At 44.0% G+C, this 20,243-nt stretch overlaps 1 non-coding gene across 1 annotated transcript; it reads left to right on the top strand.

Moving 5' to 3' along the window:
• Positions 1-7,180: 7,180 nt before the first annotated feature.
• Positions 7,181-7,274, top strand: trnay-gua (transfer RNA tyrosine (anticodon GUA)). The gene is made up of 2 exons: positions 7,181-7,217; positions 7,239-7,274. It is a non-coding gene; the product is annotated as a tRNA-Tyr (tRNA).
• Positions 7,275-20,243: the final 12,969 nt, after the last annotated feature.

Genomic DNA, 20,243 nt, shown 5'->3' with positions numbered 1-20,243 from the left:
AAAGAGGAGGGAATATTGGAGGGAATAACCCAGTGTAGGGATAAAATGGATTAATTCAGGACAGACAGCAGGGATTATTGGAGGGAATAACACAGTGTAGGGATAAAATGGATTAATTCAGGACAGACAGCAGGGAATATTGGAGGGAATAACACAGTGTAGGGATAAAATGGATTAATTCAGGACAGACAGCAGGGAATATTGGAGGGAATAACACAGTGCAGGGATAAAATGGATTAATTCAGCACAGACAGCAGGGAATATTGGAGGAAATAACACAGTGTAGGGATAAAATGGATTAATTCAGGACAGACAGCAGGGAATATTGGAGGGAATAACACAGTGTAGGGATAAAATGGATTAATTCAGGACAGACAGCAGGGATTATTGGAGGGAATAACACAGTGTAGGAATAAAATGGATTAATTCAGGACAGACAGCAGGGATTATTGGAGGGAATAACACAGTGTAGGGATAAAATGGATTAATTCAGGACAGACAGCAGGGAATATTGGAGGGAATAACACAGTGTAGGGATGAAATGGATTAATTCAGGACAGACAGCAGGGAATATTGGAGGGAATAACACAGTGTAGGGATAAAATGGATTAATTCAGGACAGACAGCAGGGATTATTGGAGGGAATAACACAGTGTAGGGATAAAATGGATTAATTCAGGACAGACAGCAGGGATTATTGGAGGGAATAACACAGTGTAGGGATAAAATGGATTAATTCAGGACAGACAGCAGGGAATATTGGAGGGAATAACACAGTGTAGGGATAAAATGGATTAATTCAGGACAGACAGCAGGGATTATTGGAGGGAATAACACAGTGTAGGGATAAAATGGATTAATTCAGGACAGACAGCAGGGATTATTGGAGGGAATAACACAGTGCAGGGATAAAATGGATTAATTCAGGACAGACAGCAGGGAATATTGGAGGAAATAACACAGTGTAGGGATAAAATGGATTAATTCAGGACAGACAGCAGGGAATATTGGAGGAAATAACACAGTGTAGGGATAAAATGGATTAATTCAGGACAGACAGCAGGGATTATTGGAGGAAATAACACAGTGTAGGGATAAAATGGATTAATTCAGGACAGACAGCAGGGATTATTGGAGGGAATAACACAGTGTAGGGATAAAATGGATTAATTCAGGACAGACAGCAGGGAATATTGGAGGGAATAACACAGTGTAGGGATAAAATGGATTAATTCAGGACAGACAGCAGGGAATATTGGAGGGAATAACACAGTGTAGGGATAAAATGGATTAATTCAGGACAGACAGCAGGGAATATTGGAGGGAATAACACAGTGTAGGGATAAAATGGATTAATTCAGGACAGACAGGAGGGATTATTGGAGGGAATAACACAGTGTAGGGATAAAATGGATTAATTCAGGACAGACAGCAGGGATTATTGGAGGAAATAACACAGTGTAGGGATAAAATGGATTAATTCAGGACAGACAGCAGGGATTATTGGCGGGAATAACACAGTGTAGGGATAAAATGGATTAATTCAGGGCAGACAGCAGGGATTATTGGCGGGAATAACACAGTGTAGGGATAAAATGGATTAATTCAGGACAGACAGCAGGGAATATTGGAGGGAATAACACAGTGTAGGGATAAAATGGATTAATTCAGGACAGACAGCAGGGATTATTGGAGGGAATAACACAGTGTAGGGATAAAATGGATTAATTCAGGACAGACAGCAGGGAATATTGGAGGGAATAACACAGTGTAGGGATAAAATGGATTAATTCAGGACAGACAGCAGGGAATATTGGAGGGAATAACACAGTGTAGGGATAAAATGGATTAATTCAGGACAGACAGCAGGGATTATTGGAGGAAATAACACAGTGTAGGGATATAATGGATTAATTCAGGACAGACAGCAGGGAATATTGGAGGGAATAACACAGTGTAGGGATAAAATGGATTAATTCAGGACAGACAGCAGGGAATATTGGAGGAAATAACACAGTGACGGGATAAAATGGATTAATTCAGGACAGACAGCAGGGAATATTGGAGGGAATAACACAGTGTAGGGATAAAATGGATTAATTCAGGACAGACAGCAGGGAATATTGGAGGAAATAACACAGTGTCGGGATAAAATGGATTAATTCAGGACAGACAGCAGGGAATATTGGAGGGAATAACACAGTGTAGGGATAAAATGGATTAATTCAGGACAGACAGCAGGGATTATTGGAGGGAATAACACAGTGTAGGGATAAAATGGATTAATTCAGGACAGACAGCAGGGAATATTGGAGGGAATAACACAGTGTAGGGATAAAATGGATTAATTCAGGACAGACAGCAGGGAATATTGGAGGAAATAACACAGTGTAGGGATAAAATGGATTAATTCAGGACAGACAGCAGGGATTATTGGAGGAAATAACACAGTGTAGGGATAAAATGGATTAATTCAGGACAGACAGCAGGGAATATTGGAGGAAATAACACAGTGTAGGGATAAAATGGATTAATTCAGGACAGACAGCAGGGAATATTGGAGGAAATAACACAGTGTAGGGATAAAATGGATTAATTCAGGACAGACAGCAGGGAATATTGGAGGAAATAACACAGTGTAGGGATAAAATGGATTAATTCAGGACAGACAGCAGGGAATATTGGAAGAAATAACACAGTGTAGGGATAAAATGGATTAATTCAGGACAGACAGCAGGGATTATTGGAGGAAATAACACAATGTAGGGATAAAATGGATTAATTCAGGACAGACAGCAGGGATTATTGGAGGGAATAACACAGTGTAGGGATAAAATGGATTAATTCAGGACAGACAGCAGGGATTATTGGAGGGAATAACACAGTGTCGGGATAAAATGGATTAATTCAGGACAGACAGCAGGGATTATTGGAGGGAATAACACAGTGTCGGGATAAAATGGATTAATTCAGGACAGACAGCAGGGAATATTGGAGGGAATAACACAGTGTAGGGATAAAATGGATTAATTCAGGACAGACAGCAGGGATTATTGGAGGAAATAACACAGTGTCGGGATAAAATGGATTAATTCAGGACAGACAGCAGGGATTATTGGAGGGAATAACACAGTGTCGGGATAAAATGGATTAATTCAGGACAGACAGCAGGGATTATTGGAGGGAATAACACAGTGTCGGGATAAAATGGATTAATTCAGGACAGACAGCAGGGATTATTGGAGGGAATAACACAGTGTAGGGATAAAATGGATAAATTCAGGACAGACAGCAGGGATTATTGGAGGGAATAACACAGTGTAGGGATAAAATGGATTAATTCAGGACAGACAGCAGGGATTATTGGAGGAAATAACACAGTGTAGGGATAAAATGGATTAATTCAGGACAGACAGCAGGGAATATTGGAGGAAATAACACAGTGTAGGGATAAAATGGATTAATTCAGGACAGACAGCAGGGATTATTGGAGGAAATAACACAGTGTAGGGATAAAATGGATTAATTCAGGACAGACAGCAGGGATTATTGGAGGAAATAACACAATGTAGGGATAAAATGGATTAATTCAGGACAGACAGCAGGGATTATTGGAGGAAATAACACAGTGTGGGGATAAAATGGATTAATTCAGGACAGACAGCAGGGATTATTGGAGGAAATAACACAGTGTAGGGATAAAATGGATTAATTCAGGACAGACAGCAGGGATTATTGGAGGAAATAACACAGTGTCGGGATAAAATGCAATGGATGTTGTGAAGATGGATTGTTAAAAAGTGTTTGATCAGATGCCGGACAGGAGGCTTGTTGATCAGATTAAAGCTCACGGTATTACAGGGAGTGGGTCAGTGTGGATGGGAAGTTTGATAAAGGGCAGAGTATTGGTTAATGGATGTTTTTCAGACTGTGGGGATGTAAACAGTGGTGTCCCCCAGGGGCAGTGTTGGGGCCATTGCTCTTCTCAGTATGGAGCAATGACCTGGGCTTGGGTACAAGGGGATCAGATCAACATTTCCTGACAGCATCAAGATCGGGAGCATTAAGAACTGTGAAGAGGAATGTTAGCAACTTCAGTGTGACATCGGAACATTAGGAACAGGAGTAGGCCATTCAGCCCCTCGATCCTGTTCCACCATTCAGTGAGATTGGTGTCAGTGACTGTGGGGTTGGTTTATATCAGAGTGGAGGAGATTGGTGTCAGTGACTGTGGGGTTGGTTTATATCAGAGTGGAGGTGATTGGTGTCAGTGACTGTGGGATTGGTTTATATCAGAGTGGAGGTGATTGGTGTCAGTGACTGTGGGATTGGTTTATATCAGAGTGGATGAGATTGGTGTCAGTGACTTGTTTCAGGAACTGGAATTAGCCATTTAGCCCCTGAAGCCCACTCCGCCGTTCAATTGGATCAGGACTAATCTGTACCACAACTCCATTTGCTCTTCTTTGCTTCATATCCCTTTCAACCCTCACACAACACAAATCTATCGATCTCAATATTGAAAATTTTAATTACCCCCAGCATCCACAGCCTTTTGGGGAGTTGAGCTTGAGATTTCCACCACCCTTTGTGTGAAAAATTGCCATCTTATTTTGCTCGTAAATGACCGAGCTCGAATTTTAAGATTATCAAGAAGGTGGCAGATGGAGTATAATGTGGGGAAATGTGAAATTATTCACTTTGGTCGGAAGAATAGAAAAGCAGAATATTTTTTGAACAGGTGAGAGACCATGAAATGTTGGTGTTCAGAGGGATTTGTGTGTCCTTGTACACGGATCACAGAAAGTTAATATGCAGGTGCAGCAAACAATTAGGAAAGCAAATCTTATGTTGGCCTTTATTGCAAGTGGGTTGGAGAATAAGAGTAAGGGAGCCTTGCTGCAATTATATCGGGCTTTGGTGAGACCACACCTGGAGTACTGTGTACAGTTTTGGTCTCCTTACCTGAGGAAGGATATACTTGCCTTAGAGGGGGTGCAACAAAGGTTCACTAGATTGATTCCTGGGATGAGAGGGTTCTTGTATGAGGAGAGATTGAGCAGAATGGCCCTATATTCTCTGGAGTTTAGAAGAATGAGAGGTGATCTCATTGAAACGTCTAAAATTCTTGGAGGGCTTGACAGGATAGATGCTGAGAGGCTGTTTCTCCTTGCTGGAGAGTCTAGAACTAAGGGGCATAGTCTCAGGATAAGGGATCAGCCATTTAGGACTGAGATGAAGAAAAAATTATTCATTCAGAGGATTGTGAATATTTGGAATTCTCCACCTCAGAGGGCTGTGGATGCTCCGTCATTGAGTATATTCAAGAATGAGATCGAGAGATTTTTGGACACCAAGGGAATCAAGGAATCAGGCAGGAAAGTGGAGTTAAGGTCGAAGATCAGCCATGTTCTGACTGAATGGCAGAGCAGCCTCGAGGGGCCGTATGGCCCACTCCTGCTCCTATTTCTTATGACTCTTGTTCTGGATTCCCCTCCAGAAGAAATCATTTCTCTGTATCTCCCTTATTGAATCCCTTTATTATTTTAAACACCTCGATGAGGTCACATCTCAATGTTCTAAACTTATGGGAATAAAAACCAAGTTTATGCCACCTCTCCTCATAATTTAACCCTTTTAACCCCGGCATCATTCTGGTGAATCTGCACTGTACCTTTTCTAAGGCCGATTTATCTCTCCCTCGGTTCGGTGCCCAGTTCTCCAGGTGGGGTCTGACCAAGGTTCATTACAACTGAAGCATCACTTCTGTATTCCAACCCCACTCGAGATAAAGGTCAACATTCAATTAGACTTGTTGATTATTGTCAAGATTTGTGAGGAATTTGCAAAGGATTCGAGGGGATCTCAGAGTTGGGATTTTTCTTTATTCTGTCCACTCAAGGAGTTTGATAACAGACTTACTCCTTTGAATTTAGTGCTGGATTATTGGGCCGTGATGTGTTTACTTGTTTGTATTTTGTTAAATACATTTGCTGAGTGTATTTAAATTTAAGACGAGATTCCCAGGCCTGATGCTCTATTCACACATCGAAGGTGAGAGAGATGCTGTGGGACACACGATAAGTCCAGTAGCTGAAAGTGATTCACAGACTGGGTTTTGTGTTTAGTGATCCCGGGTACATTACTGATACCTTCCCTGGATCCCAAGGCTGGGAGAGGCACTCGGGAAGGACCGGGGAGCTGGGACTTGGCCATGAGAGTAATTGAAGGTATGAGAACTGAAATAATCTCCAGTGAGAAAGGAGAAAAGGCAAAATAATCGGTAATGAGGACATCAATTAGTCTCTTATCTTGAATTCATCAAGTAATTGACCCATTCTGTTTGAAACAAAGTTGATTTATTTGACAGAGATCCAGAATATTGAATTTCAGCCCAGTTATAGCGGTTATTAACATCAGCAGAAACAAATCCCAACTTCCAGAATGATGTTCTGCTGCTGAAACCCTCATCCGTGCCTTTGTTTACCTCCAGACTCGACTATTCCAATGCTCTCCAGGCCCGGCCTCCCACTTTACACCCTCCGTAAACTTGAACCCACAATCTCCAGATCAATAATCAGTCCCATTATTCATTGTGTCACTGGCCCAGGCTGTGGAGAACACGGAGCAGCTCCCACTCCCACAGCACTGCGGTATGAGCAGGTACCGAGTCAGCCTCAGTCATGAGCACTGGAATCCACGAGTCCGGGTGTGTCAAAGGTGCACGGTGAACAATCACCAAAGTGAAACATTTTTCCGCTTCCCTTCGATACCTCAGCTGGTCGAGCGACAAGACTGTCGTGGAAAATAAGACAAAGTCATCCTTCCGTCATTTGTTCAATTCCTGCTCGAAGGAGAACGCGTGATTTTGCAATAAGCAGCAATTAGTTCAAGGTCGCTCTCTGAACTTTACAGGCACCTCACAGATTAACATGTTGCCATGAAGGCACAGGACGTCTCTTTTCCTTTCTCAAACCTGAAAACTTTCTGTGTCTGCCCAAACAAGGCTGCTCTGCCTCTGCTCACCAGCAGGGAGCGCTTTTGAGCAGCAAGACTTCAAAACACTCAGCTCTCGCTTTCAGGCAAAAGAAGTCTTCGATCAGCACCGGACTCCACGAGTCTGAACGTGTCAACAGGCGCACGGTGAACAATCACCAAAGACAGCACTGTTTATCACTTCCCTTCGATAGCTCAGCTGGTAGAGCGGAGGACTGTAGTGAATTAAACAAAATAAAGTCATCCTTAGGTCGCTGGTTCAATTCCGGCTCGAAGGAGTGAGTGTCATTTTGGAATAAGCAGCAATTACCTCAAGGTCACTCTCTGAACTTGACAGGCAGCTCACAGATTAACATGTTGCCACTCAGGCACAGGACACCACTTTTCCTTTCCAAAACCAAAAGGCTTTCTGTGTCTGCCCGAGCACGGCTGTTTCACTCGAGCATTTCCCTCTGCTCACCAGCAGGGAGTGCCTTTGAGCAGCAACACTTCAAATCGCCCTCAATTTCAGGCAAAATGGTCTTCGATCAGTCAGTCAGTCAGGGCTCTCGCTGCTCCTCGAGCTCGGGCGGCTGTTGCTTTCCGGTGACCTCGTCTTCCTTCCGAAGGCTCGGGCTCTTCTCAGCATCACTCATGATTACTGTGGCTTCCCGTTCTGCTGTTCCTCACTTGCTGATGCTCGATACCGCCGATTGGAGCAAAGTATTTAATATATTCAGGGAGCGGCAACCCAAGGCAAGATTTCTCTGCTGGTCTTGGAGCAGCTTGAAGGCGAGAGTGAGGCAGGAACTGTGAGGGGCGATTTACAAACAGCAAACGAGGAATTAGCTCAACTGGTGGAGCGCTCACTTGGCCTGTGAGAAGTAGCGGGATCGTTGATTATATTCTCCACTCACCGTTTGTCTTGGTGCAATTATACAGAAACAAGAGTGTTGTCAGTGAGTCCATCGCCCATGGACTTCCTAAACTTCACTGTGTGTTTGGGTACAGAGAGATCAAGGGGCAGCAAATCTTTTGATGTGCAAAAGTTCTTGATTTTGCAATGCAGCAAAGATGGAAAGATGAGGTGAGAGATGGAAAAAAAGCTTCGTAATCCTTGATGCCTTCTCTGAAGATTGAATTCAAGCCCTTCAGATTATGACACTGATGCACTGCTTGCTGCACTGAGAAGGCACTTACCAGGTATGGAGCCAGGCAGCACCACCAAGTCGGACAGCTTGCAAGGTATTGAAGGCCATAAAATTTTGCATTAAAAAATCCAAGCCAGGTAGGAATCGAACCTAATGCGTTATCCATTGCACCACTGGCCCAGATTATAACGAATTAGTAGCAGTGGGAGGCAGTGGGCGTGGCGGAGATACTAAATAAATACATTGCATCTGTCTTTCCCAAGGAAGAAGACGCTGCCAGAGTGTCAGTAAAGGAAGATGTTGTAGAGACACTGGATTGGCTAAAAATTTATAAAGAGGAGGTACTGGAAAGGCTGGCTGCACTTAAAGTAGATACGTCATCTGGTCCGGATGGGATGCATCCTCGGTTGCTGAGGGAAGTAACGGTGGAAATTGCAGAGGTCCTGGCAAAAAACCTCCAAACATCCTTAGATATGGGGGTGATGCCAGAGGACTGGAGAATTGCAAATGTTACACCCCTGTTCAAGAAAGGGTGAAAGAAAAAATCCAGCAACTACTGACCAGTCAGTTTAACCTCGGAAGTGGAGAAAGTTCCAGCAACGATAATCCGGGACAGAATTAGCAGTCAATTGGACAAGGATTAGGGAAAGCCAGCACGGATTTGTTAAAGGCAAATCGTGTTTAATTAAATTGATACAGTTTTTTGATGAGGTAACAGAGAGGAGATGAGGGCAATGCAGTTAATGTGGTGTGTATGGACTTCGAAAAGGCGTCAGATAAAGTGCCGCATAATGGGTTTGTCATCAAGATTGAAGCCCATGGAATAAAAGGGGAAGTAGCAGCATGGATACATAATTGGCTAAATAACAGGAAACAGAGTGTAGTGGTGAACGGTTGTTTTTCGGAATGGAGGGAGGTGTACAGTGGTGTTCCCCAGGGGTCGGTGCTGGGACCACTGCTTTCCTTGATATACATTAATGACTTGGACTTGGGGATACAGGGCACAATTTCCAAATTCTTGCTACCAAAATGCTCCACTTCACTGTCATCTGCATTAAAATTCATCGGCCAATTATACACCCATTTTGCAAGTTTATTCATGTATTTTGTATTTGGTCGCAATCTTCATCAATATTATCCAAACTCCACCCCACCCCGCCAATCTGGTGTCATCTGTAAATTTTGAAATTGTACTTCCGATTCCCGAGTCCAATTCATTGATGTGAATTGTGAACAGTGGCCCCAGAACCAATCCTTGTGGAGCCCCACTTTCCACCTTATACAGTGTGAGTCACTACAATTAACCCCACTCTCTGTTTTAGAGCAGTAGTCAAGAGAAACTTCTTTACATAGGGAGTAGGCAGTCTGTGGAATTCACTTCCACGGTTAGTGTTTGGGGCACACAGTTCTGTAATGACAAGTGGTCCTCATGTTTTTATCCAAGACAGGCCTCAGCCCAGTCATTTACTCTAAATGTTGGTGCAATAGTTCAAGCTCAGAGGTGCCAGGTATCGGGAGCAGCAGTAGCTGTAAATAAAATCTAAATGTAAGTAAATTCCAATACAGTTCATCTTCATCTATTTCTAGTTTAATAACTTTTGCTGAATGTGGCCCAGGCCAAGTGCCAGGATATCGGGTCAGGTTCACCACAGGAAATGAGTTTGACATCCCTGAGATAGACAATGTGAACCGGATTACCCTCATCCACTAACCCAGCAACTTCTTCAAAAAACTCAAGCAAGTTTGTAAGACACCATTTTCTTTCCCAGAAGCCGTGTTGAGTATCTCTAATGGCTCCCTCTCTTTCCCCGTGATCATAAACAGCATCTCTTAGGATCCCTTCAAGCATCTTCCCTCTGATCGAGGTCACACTGATGGGCCTGTCATTCCCCGGCTCTGATTTGTCCCCTTTAATGAAAATGGGAACTACATGAGCTCCCTTCCAATCTCAGGGGACAATCCCTGACTCTATTGAGCTGTTGAAGATACAGGCAAGGGGCTCACAGAGCACCCGTCCCATCTCTTTAAACACCCGGGGGTGGATATCATCTGGACCTGGAGCACAATGCATTTTGAGAGTTCATATTTTATCCAAAGTGACATCCCTTTCTATTTTAATATTTATGATGTTATTGTTGACAGCACATCCCACAGCTGGAATCTGAACATCATCCATAGGAGTGTAGACTGATGAGAAATAGTCATTCAACAGCTCTGCCATAGCCCGGGAATCTGTCCTGAACTGTCTTTCAGTGGCCCGAAAGCATCTTTAATGGTCTTCTGACTCCTGACGTAGCTGGAAAGACATTTGCTATTATTCTCAGAATTGGGCACCATCTTCTTTTCCAAAGATCTCTGAGCTTCTCTAATGGCTGCTTTTGTCTCCCTCGATTGTGGGTGATATTTGACCCAATTCTCCTGTAAACTGAATTCATCCTGATCCAATCTGGGTTAAATGTAAGACAGTTCGGGGAGTCAGGAATCATTCACCGCTGGACCCACACTGACAGGTAAAACCCCAGATGATTCCTTGGTAAGGATTCCTCTGGTACCTCAGCATATCTTTGTCAGCTATCTTACAGTCCACTCCTGGAGGCCCCACTCCCTGAGCCTGCAACCTTCAGCAGGGTCAGAGGTGGAGTTCCGCAGTGGGAGTGATCCCAGAGTAACTGTCGGGATCGCTCCCACCCTGTGGATGGTCCGGATCGTGTATTTTTAGTGATCCTGTTGTCTAACACGCACACATCAATAAAACCGGGAATTCTGGAAACACACTGCAGGTCCTTCTTTATCTGGAGATCAAATGACTGTTGTATAATTGTACCAGCAGTTAACAGGCTCCTGTGAACTCCTCCCTCTGCTATTTTGATGCAGACTTTAACCCATTTATTTTAAATGGGTTTATTTTAAATGAGTTAACGCCTGCCTAAAATGGTAGACTCAGGACTGTCACACAAACAGGTTAAATCTTCATAGAATAATTACCACGGTCATTTTTAAACTGGACGCCGCACAGTGACTTTGCTGTCAGTGAAGAGAGACGAGAAAGACCAAAGTGCCGTTTGCCCCTCTCAGTGTGGCCCTGAAGGACTGTGTCCAGGCTGAAGTTCTGTTCCCACCGGACGATCCTCCCCCCAGATTGTCCTTTCTGAGCTCCAGTCAGGTGATGCTAAACACTCAGGTGGGAAAGGCCAAAATCTACAACAAGGGTTTAAAACAAAGCTGATTTATTTAACAGATATCCAGAATATTAAACTCCAGCCCAGTTATAGGGGTTATTAACATCAGGAGAAACAAACCTCAACTGTCAGAATGAACATGGTTCAGTCCTGGATGGGATTAACAGCAGAATCCAACCCCTGCAGTCATATGTGAACTCGCTGGTGTCTCAGCACGTGTGATGACTGAGTGAATCCCTTCCCACACACGGAGCAGGTGAACAGTCTCTCCCCAATGGGCATGCGTTGATGTGTCAGCAGTTCATTTCTGCTTCGAAAGCTCTTCTCACAGTCACTGAGTTAAAAGGTCACTCAATAGTGTGAACAAGTTGATGTTTCAGAAGGTGGGGTGAATTAGTGAATCCCTTCCCACACACGGAGCAGGTGAACAGTCTCTCCCCAGTGTGAACTCGCTGGTGTTTCAGCAGGGCGGATGACTGAGTGAATCCTTTACCACACACAGAGCAGATGAATGGCCTCTCCCCAGTGTGAACTCGCTGGTGTGTCAGCAGGGCGGATGACTGAGTGAATCCCTTCCCACACACGGAGCAGGTGAACGGCCTCTCCCCAGTGTGGGTGCGTTGGTGTGTCAGCAGAATACCTTTGCTTTTAAACCTCTTCTCACAGTCAGAACATTTAAAAGGTCTCTCCCCAGTGTGAACTCGCTGGTGTGTCAGCAGGTCGGATGACCAAGTGAATCCCTTCCCACACACGGAGCAGGTGAACGGCCTCTCCCCAGTGTGACTGTGTCGATGAATTTCCAGGCTGGAGGGGGAATTGAATCCCTTCCCACAGTCCCCACATTTCCACGGTTTCTCCGTGGTCCGGGTGTCCTTGTGTCTCTCCAGGTTGGACGATCAGTTGAAGCCTCGTCCACACACAGAACACGTGTACGGTTTCTCCCCGCTGTGAATGGTGCGATGTTTTTTCGGGCTGTGTAACTGGTTAAAGCTCTTTCCACAGTCAGTGCACTGGAACACTCTCACTCGGGTGTGTGTGTCTCGGTGCTTTCCCACTCACACTGATGTTTGAAATCTTCTCCCACAGATAGAACAGACAAACATTTCTCCTTCCACATTCAAAGGCCGTTGATATTCAGGTCCTGATGAATCGAGTGACTCTGTCAGATCTTGACATGATCTTTGGTTTGAGTTTCCTGTCTGCAAATCCTCCCCTTCTAGTACCCTGTAAAAGGAGTTTATAAAAGTTATCACTGTAAGTACAGGATAGAAATTTATATCAGATAACTCTACTTTCTATGGAACTTTCTTTCCTCTCTTATTCCTCAAAGCTGTAAATCCCCATCCCATACAGTCTCCCTCCTCCGTGTGCTGAAATCCAAACCCATCGCATCATCTTTCAGTGGTCCTAAACCATGAGTGAAAGGGCGAGAGAGCGAATGTGAGAGAGCGCGAGAGAGCGAATGCGAGAGAGCGCGTGAGAGCGAATGCGAGAGAGCGAATGTGAGAGAGTGAACGTGAGAGAGTGAATGTGGGAGAGCGCGAGAGAGTGAATGTGAGAGAGCGCGAGAGAGGGAATGTGGGAGAGCGCGAGAGAGTGAATGTGAGAGAGCGCGAGAGAGTGATTGTGAGAGAGCGCGAGAGAGCGATTGTGAGAGAGCGCGAGAGAGCGAATGTGAGAGCGCGAGAGAGCGAATGTGAGAGAGCGCGAGAGAGCGAATGTGAGAGAGCGCGAGGGAGCGAATGTGAGAGAGCGCGAGAGAGCGAATGTGAGAGAGCGCGAGAGAGCGAATGTGAGAGCGCGAGAGAGCGAATGTGAGAGAGCGCGAGAGAGCGAATGTGAGAGAGCGCGAGAGAGTGAATGTGAGTACAGCAGTGGGCTCGGTGTGGAGAATGAAGTGGGGCAGGTGGAGCATCTTTCAGTGGGGCAGCAGTGATCATAATCTCATTCGGTTTGGAACAGTTATGGAAAAGGACAGGGGACAGTCAAATGTGAAAATTCTTAACTGGAGGAGGGATAATTCCAGTGAGTCAAAAAGGGATCTTGTCCAGGTGGATTGGAATCAAAAATTGGCAGGCAGAACAGTAATTGAACAGTGGGAGGCCTTCAAGGAGGAGTGGGTTTGGGTACAGAGTAGACAGATTCCCACGAGGAGGAAAGGAACAGCATCCAAAGCTGGAGCTCCCTAGATGACTGAAGATAGAGAGATCACCATTTCTCCTTCATTTGCAGACTCTCCCTGACTGATCACCATTTCTCCTTCATTTGCAGACGCTCCCTGACCGATCACCATTTCTCCTTCATTTACAGACTCTCCCTGACCGATCACCATTTCTCCTTCATTTAAAGACGCTCCCTGACCGATCACCATTTCTCCTTCATTCACAGACGCTCCCTGACCGATCACCATTTCTCCTTCATTCACAGACTCTCCCTGACCGATCACCATTTCTCATTCATTTACAGACTCTCCCTGACCGATCACCATTTCTCCTTCATTTGCAGACTCTTCCTGACCGATAACCATTTCTCCTTCATTTACAGACTCTCCCTGACCGATCACCATTTCTCATTCATTTGCAGACTCTCCCTGACCGATCACCATTTCTCATTCATTTACAAACGATCCCTGACCGATCACCATTTCTCCTTCATTCACAGACTCTCCCTGACCGATCACCATTTCTCATTCATTTACAAACGATCCCTGACCGATCACCATTTCTCATTCATTTACAAACGATCCCTGACCGATCACCATTTCTCCTTCATTTGCAGACTCTCCCTGACCGATCACCATTTCTCATTCATTTACAAACGATCCCTGACCGATCACCATTTCTCCTTCATTCACAGACTCTCCCTGACCGATCACCATTTCTCATTCATTTACAAACGATCCCTGACCGATCACCATTTCTCCTTCATTCACAGACTCTCCCTGACCGATCACCATTTCTCATTCATTTACAGACGATCCCTGACCGATCACCATTTCTCATTCATTTATCGATGCAGAATGATACCAGGACTTCAAGGCTGAAGTTACGAGGAGAGATTACACAAATTGGGGTTGTATTCTCTCGAGTTTCGAAGGTTAAGGGGTGATCTGATCGAAGTTTATAAGATATTAAGGGGAACAGATCGGGTGGATAGAGAGAAACTATTTCCGCTGGTTGGGGATTCTAGGAGTAGGGGGCACAGACTAAATATTGGAGCCAGACCTTTCAGGAGTGAGATTAGAAAACATTTCGACACACAAAGGGTGGTAGAAGTTTGGAACTCTCTTCCGCAAACGGCAATTGATACGAGCTCAATTGCTAAATTTAAATGTGAGATAGATAGCTTTTTAGCAACCAAAGGTATGAAGGGATATGGGCCAAAGGCGGGTATATGGAGTTAGATCACAGATCGGACATGATCTTATCAAATGGCGGAGCAGGCACGAGGGGCTGAATGGCCTCCTCCTGTCCCGATCCTCAAATGTTCTCCGATGTTCCCTGACCGATCACCATTTCTCCTTCATTTACAGACGCTCCCTGACCGATCACCATTTCTCCTTCATTTAGAGACGCTCCCTGACCGATCACCATTTCTCATTCATTTACAGACGCTCCCTGACCGATCACCATTTCTCCTTCATTTACAGACGCTCCCTGACCGATCACCATTTCTCCTTCATTGACAGACGCTCCCTGATTCGATGAGTCACGAGGTTTGACGCTGACATTGCGCATGCTCGGAGGCCGCGGGCCGTGTGTTGAGTTTCGGGTCTGATCGAAACCGGAGCCCCCGGAGTGTAGAGAGAGAGAGGAGAATGTTCACTGTTTGATATTCGGGCCCGGGGCCGCACTCGGGGTTTGTGAAGCCCCCGCCCCCTCCCCCGGGGTTTATTAACCCGCTCCCCCCGCCCATCTCTCACCTGTTGCCGACACGATCTCGGCCTCACTCCCCGCCCGCCGCGCATGCTCAGCTCACACTGCCCGGGTGATTGACGGGAGCTCCGGACCAATAGGAAGAGCGGAGAGGGGCTGGAGGACCGAGCGGGCGGTTGGTCCTCCAACCAATGGGAGCGGGTGAGGGGCGGGACTTGCGGCACCGAGTGGGCGGGGCTGAGCCCGGATCTCCCTCATTGGCTGAAACTCTGCATCAATTTTAAACCTGATTGATGTCAAACTCGAGGGAAAAACTGGACTTTAATAAAGGACAAAGAGGAGGGAATATTGGAGGGAATAACCCAGTGTAGGGATAAAATGGATTAATTCAGGACAGACAGCAGGGAATATTGGAGGGAATAACACAGTGTAGGGATAAAATGGATTAATTCAGGACAGACAGCAGGGAATATTGGAGGGAATAACACAGTGTAGGGATAAAATGGATTAATTCAGGACAGACAGCAGGGAATATTGGAGGGAATAACACAGTGTAGGGATAAAATGGATTAATTCAGGACAGACAGCAGGGAATATTGGAGGGAATAACACAGTGTAGGGATAAAATGGATTAATTCAGGACAGACAGCAGGGAATATTGGAGGGAATAACACAGTGTAGGGATAAAATGGATTAATTCAGGACAGACAGCAGGGAATATTGGAGGGAATAACACAGTGTAGGGATAAAATGGATTAATTCAGGACAGACAGCAGGGAATATTGGAGGGAATAACACAGTGTAGGGATAAAATGGATTAATTCAGGACAGACAGCAGGGAATATTGGAGGAAATAACACAGTGTAGGGATAAAATGGATTAATTCAGGACAGACAGCAGGGAATATTGGAGGGAATAACACAGTGTAGGGATAAAATGGATTAATTCAGGACAGACAGCAGAGATTATTGGAGGGAATAACACAGTGTCAGGATAAAATGGATTAATTCAGGACAGACAGCAGGGATTATTGGAGGGAATAACACAGTGTAGGGATAAAATGGATTAATTCAGGACAGACAGCAGGGATTATTGGAGGAAATAACACAGTGCAGGGATAAAATGGATTAATTCAGGACAGACAGCAGGGATTATTGGAGGAAATAACACAGTGTAGGGATAAAATGGATTAATTCAGGACAGACAGCAGGGAATATTGGAGGAAATAACACAGTGTAGGGATAAAATGGATTAATTCAGGACAGACAGCAGGGAATATTGGAGGAAATAACACAGTGTAGGGATAAAATGGACTAATTCAGGACAGACAGCAGGGATTATTGGAGGGAATAACACAGTGTAGGGATAAAATGGATTAATTCAGGACAGACAGCAGGGAATATTGGAGGAAATAACACAGTGTAGGGATAAAATGGATTAATTCAGGACAGACAGCAGGGAATATTGGAGGGAATAACACAGTGTAGGGATAAAATGGATTAATTCAGGACAGACAGCAGGGATTATTGGAGGGAATAACACAGTGTAGGGATAAAATGGATTAATTCAGGACAGACAGCAGGGAATATTGGAGGGAATAACACAGTGTAGGGATAAAATGGATTAATTCAGGACAGACAGCAGGGAATATTGGAGGGAACAACACAGTGTAGGGATAAAATGGATTAATTCAGGACAGACAGCAGGGAATATTGGAGGGAATAACACAGTGTAGGGATAAAATGGATTAATTCAGGACAGACAGCAGGGAATATTGGAGGGAACAACACAGTGTAGGGATAAAATGGATTAATTCAGGACAGACAGCAGGGAATATTGGAGGGAATAACACAGTGTAGGGATAAAATGGATTAATTCAGGACAGACAGCAGGGAATATTGGAGGGAATAACACAGTGTAGGGATAAAATGGATTAATTCAGGACAGACAGCAGGGAATATTGGAGGGAACAACACAGTGTAGGGATAAAATGGATTAATTCAGGACAGACAGCAGGGAATATTGGAGGGAATAACACAGTGTAGGGATAAAATGGATTAATTCAGGACAGACAGCAGGGAATATTGGAGGGAATAACACAGTGTAGGGATAAAATGGATTAATTCAGGACAGACAGCAGGGATTATTGGAGGGAATAACACAGTGTAGGGATAAAATGGATTAATTCAGGACAGACAGCAGGGATTATTGGAGGAAATAACACAGTGTAGGGATAAAATGGATTAATTCAGGACAGACAGCAGGGATTATTGGAGGGAATAACACAGTGTAGGGATAAAATGGATTAATTCAGGACAGACAGCAGGGAATATTGGAGGGAATAACACAGTGTAGGGATAAAATGGATTAATTCAGGACAGACAGCAGGGAATATTGGAGGGAACAACACAGTGTAGGGATAAAATGGATTAATTCAGGACAGACAGCAGGGAATATTGGAGGGAATAACACAGTGTAGGGATAAAATGGATTAATTCAGGACAGACAGCAGGGAATATTGGAGGGAATAACACAGTGTAGGGATAAAATGGATTAATTCAGGACAGACAGCAGGGAATATTGGAGGGAATAACACAGTGTAGGGATAAAATGGATTAATTCAGGACAGACAGCAGGGAATATTGGAGGGAATAACACAGTGTAGGGATAAAATGGATTAATTCAGGACAGACAGCAGGGAATATTGGAGGGAATAACACAGTGTAGGGATAAAATGGATTAATTCAGGACAGACAGCAGGGATTATTGGAGGAAATAACACAGTGTAGGGATAAAATGGATTAATTCAGGACAGACAGCAGGGAATATTGGAGGGAATAACACAGTGTAGGGATAAAATGGATTAATTCAGGACAGACAGCAGGGAATATTGGAGGAAATAACACAGTGTAGGGATAAAATGGATTAATTCAGGACAGACAGCAGGGATTATTGGAGGGAATAACACAGTGTAGGGATAAAATGGATTAATTCAGGACAGACAGCAGGGAATATTGGAGGGAATAACACAGTGTAGGGATAAAATGGATTAATTCAGGACAGACAGCAGGGAATATTGGAGGGAATAACACAGTGTAGGGATAAAATGGATTAATTCAGGACAGACAGCAGGGATTATTGGAGGAAATAACACAGTGTAGGGATAAAATGGATTAATTCAGGACAGACAGCAGGGAATATTGGAGGGAATAACACAGTGTAGGGATAAAATGGATTAATTCAGGACAGACAGCAGGGATTATTGGAGGAAATAACACAGTGTAGGGATAAAATGGATTAATTCAGGACAGACAGCAGGGAATATTGGAAGGAATAACACAGTGTAGGGATAAAATGGATTAATTCAGGACAGACAGCAGGGAATATTGGAGGAAATAACACAGTGTAGGGATAAAATGGATTAATTCAGGACAGACAGCAGGGATTATTGGAGGGAATAACACAGTGTAGGGATAAAATGGATTAATTCAGGACAGACAGCAGGGAATATTGGAGGGAATAACACAGTGTAGGGATAAAATGGATTAATTCAGGACAGACAGCAGGGAATATTGGAGGAAATAACACAGTGTAGGGATAAAATGGATTAATTCAGGACAGACAGCAGGGATTATTGGAGGAAATAACACAGTGTAGGGATAAAATGGATTAATTCAGGACAGACAGCAGGGATTATTGGAGGAAATAACACAGTGTAGGGATAAAATGGATTAATTCAGGACAGACAGCAGGGAATATTGGAGGGAATAACACAGTGTAGGGATAAAATGGATTAATTCTAGACAGACAGCAGGGAATATTGGAGGGAATAACACAGTGTAGGGATAAAATGGATTAATTCAGGACAGACAGCAGGGATTATTGGAGGGAATAACACAGTGTAGGGATAAAATGGATTAATTCTAGACAGACAGCAGGGAATATTGGAGGAAATAACACAGTGTAGGGATAAAATGGATTAATTCAGGACAGACAGCAGGGAATATTGGAGGGAATAACACAGTGTAGGGATAAAATGTATTAATTCAGGACAGACAGCAGGGATTATTGGAGGAAATAACACAGTGTAGGGATAAAATGGATTAATTCAGGACAGACAGCAGGGAATATTGGAGGAAATAACACAGTGTAGGGATAAAATGGATTAATTCAGGACAGACAGCAGGGAATATTGGAGGAAATAACACAGTGTAGGGATAAAATGGATTAATTCAGGACAGACAGCAGGGAATATTGGAGGAAATAACACAGTGTAGGGATAAAATGGATTAATTCAGGACAGACAGCAGGGATTATTGGAGGAAATAACACAGTGTAGGGATAAAATGGATTAATTCAGGACAGACAGCAGGGATTATTGGAGGGAATAACACAGTGTAGGGATAAAATGGATTAATTCAGGACAGACAGCAGGGATTATTGGAGGAAATAACACAGTGTAGGGATAAAATGGATTAATTCAGGACAGACAGCAGGGAATATTGGAGGGAATAACACAGTGTAGGGATAAAATGGATTAATTCAGGACAGACAGCAGGGAATATTGGAGGGAATAACACAGTGTAGGGATAAAATGGATTAATTCAGGACAGACAGCAGGGATTATTGGAGGGAATAACACAGTGTAGGGATAAAATGGATTAATTCAGGACAGACAGCAGGGATTATTGGAGGGAATAACACAGTGTAGGGATAAAATGGATTAATTCAGGACAGACAGCAGGGAATATTGGAGGGAATAACACAGTGTAGGGATAAAATGGATTAATTCAGGACAGACAGCAGGGATTATTGGAGGAAATAACACAGTGTAGGGATAAAATGGATGAATTCAGGACAGACAGCAGGGATTATTGGAGGGAATAACACAGTGTGGGGATAAAATGGATTAATTCAGGACAGACAGCAGGGATTATTGGAGGAAATAACACAGTGTAGGGATAAAATGGATTAATTCAGGGCAGACAGCAGGGAATATTGGAGGAAATAACACAGTGTGGGGATAAAATGGATTAATTCAGGACAGACAGCAGGGATTATTG

This window comes from Heptranchias perlo, unplaced genomic scaffold, assembly GCF_035084215.1.
Source record: "Heptranchias perlo isolate sHepPer1 unplaced genomic scaffold, sHepPer1.hap1 HAP1_SCAFFOLD_513, whole genome shotgun sequence".
NCBI classification, from domain to species: domain Eukaryota; kingdom Metazoa; phylum Chordata; class Chondrichthyes; order Hexanchiformes; family Hexanchidae; genus Heptranchias; species Heptranchias perlo.
This window is presented reverse-complemented; position numbering and strand designations above follow the sequence as displayed.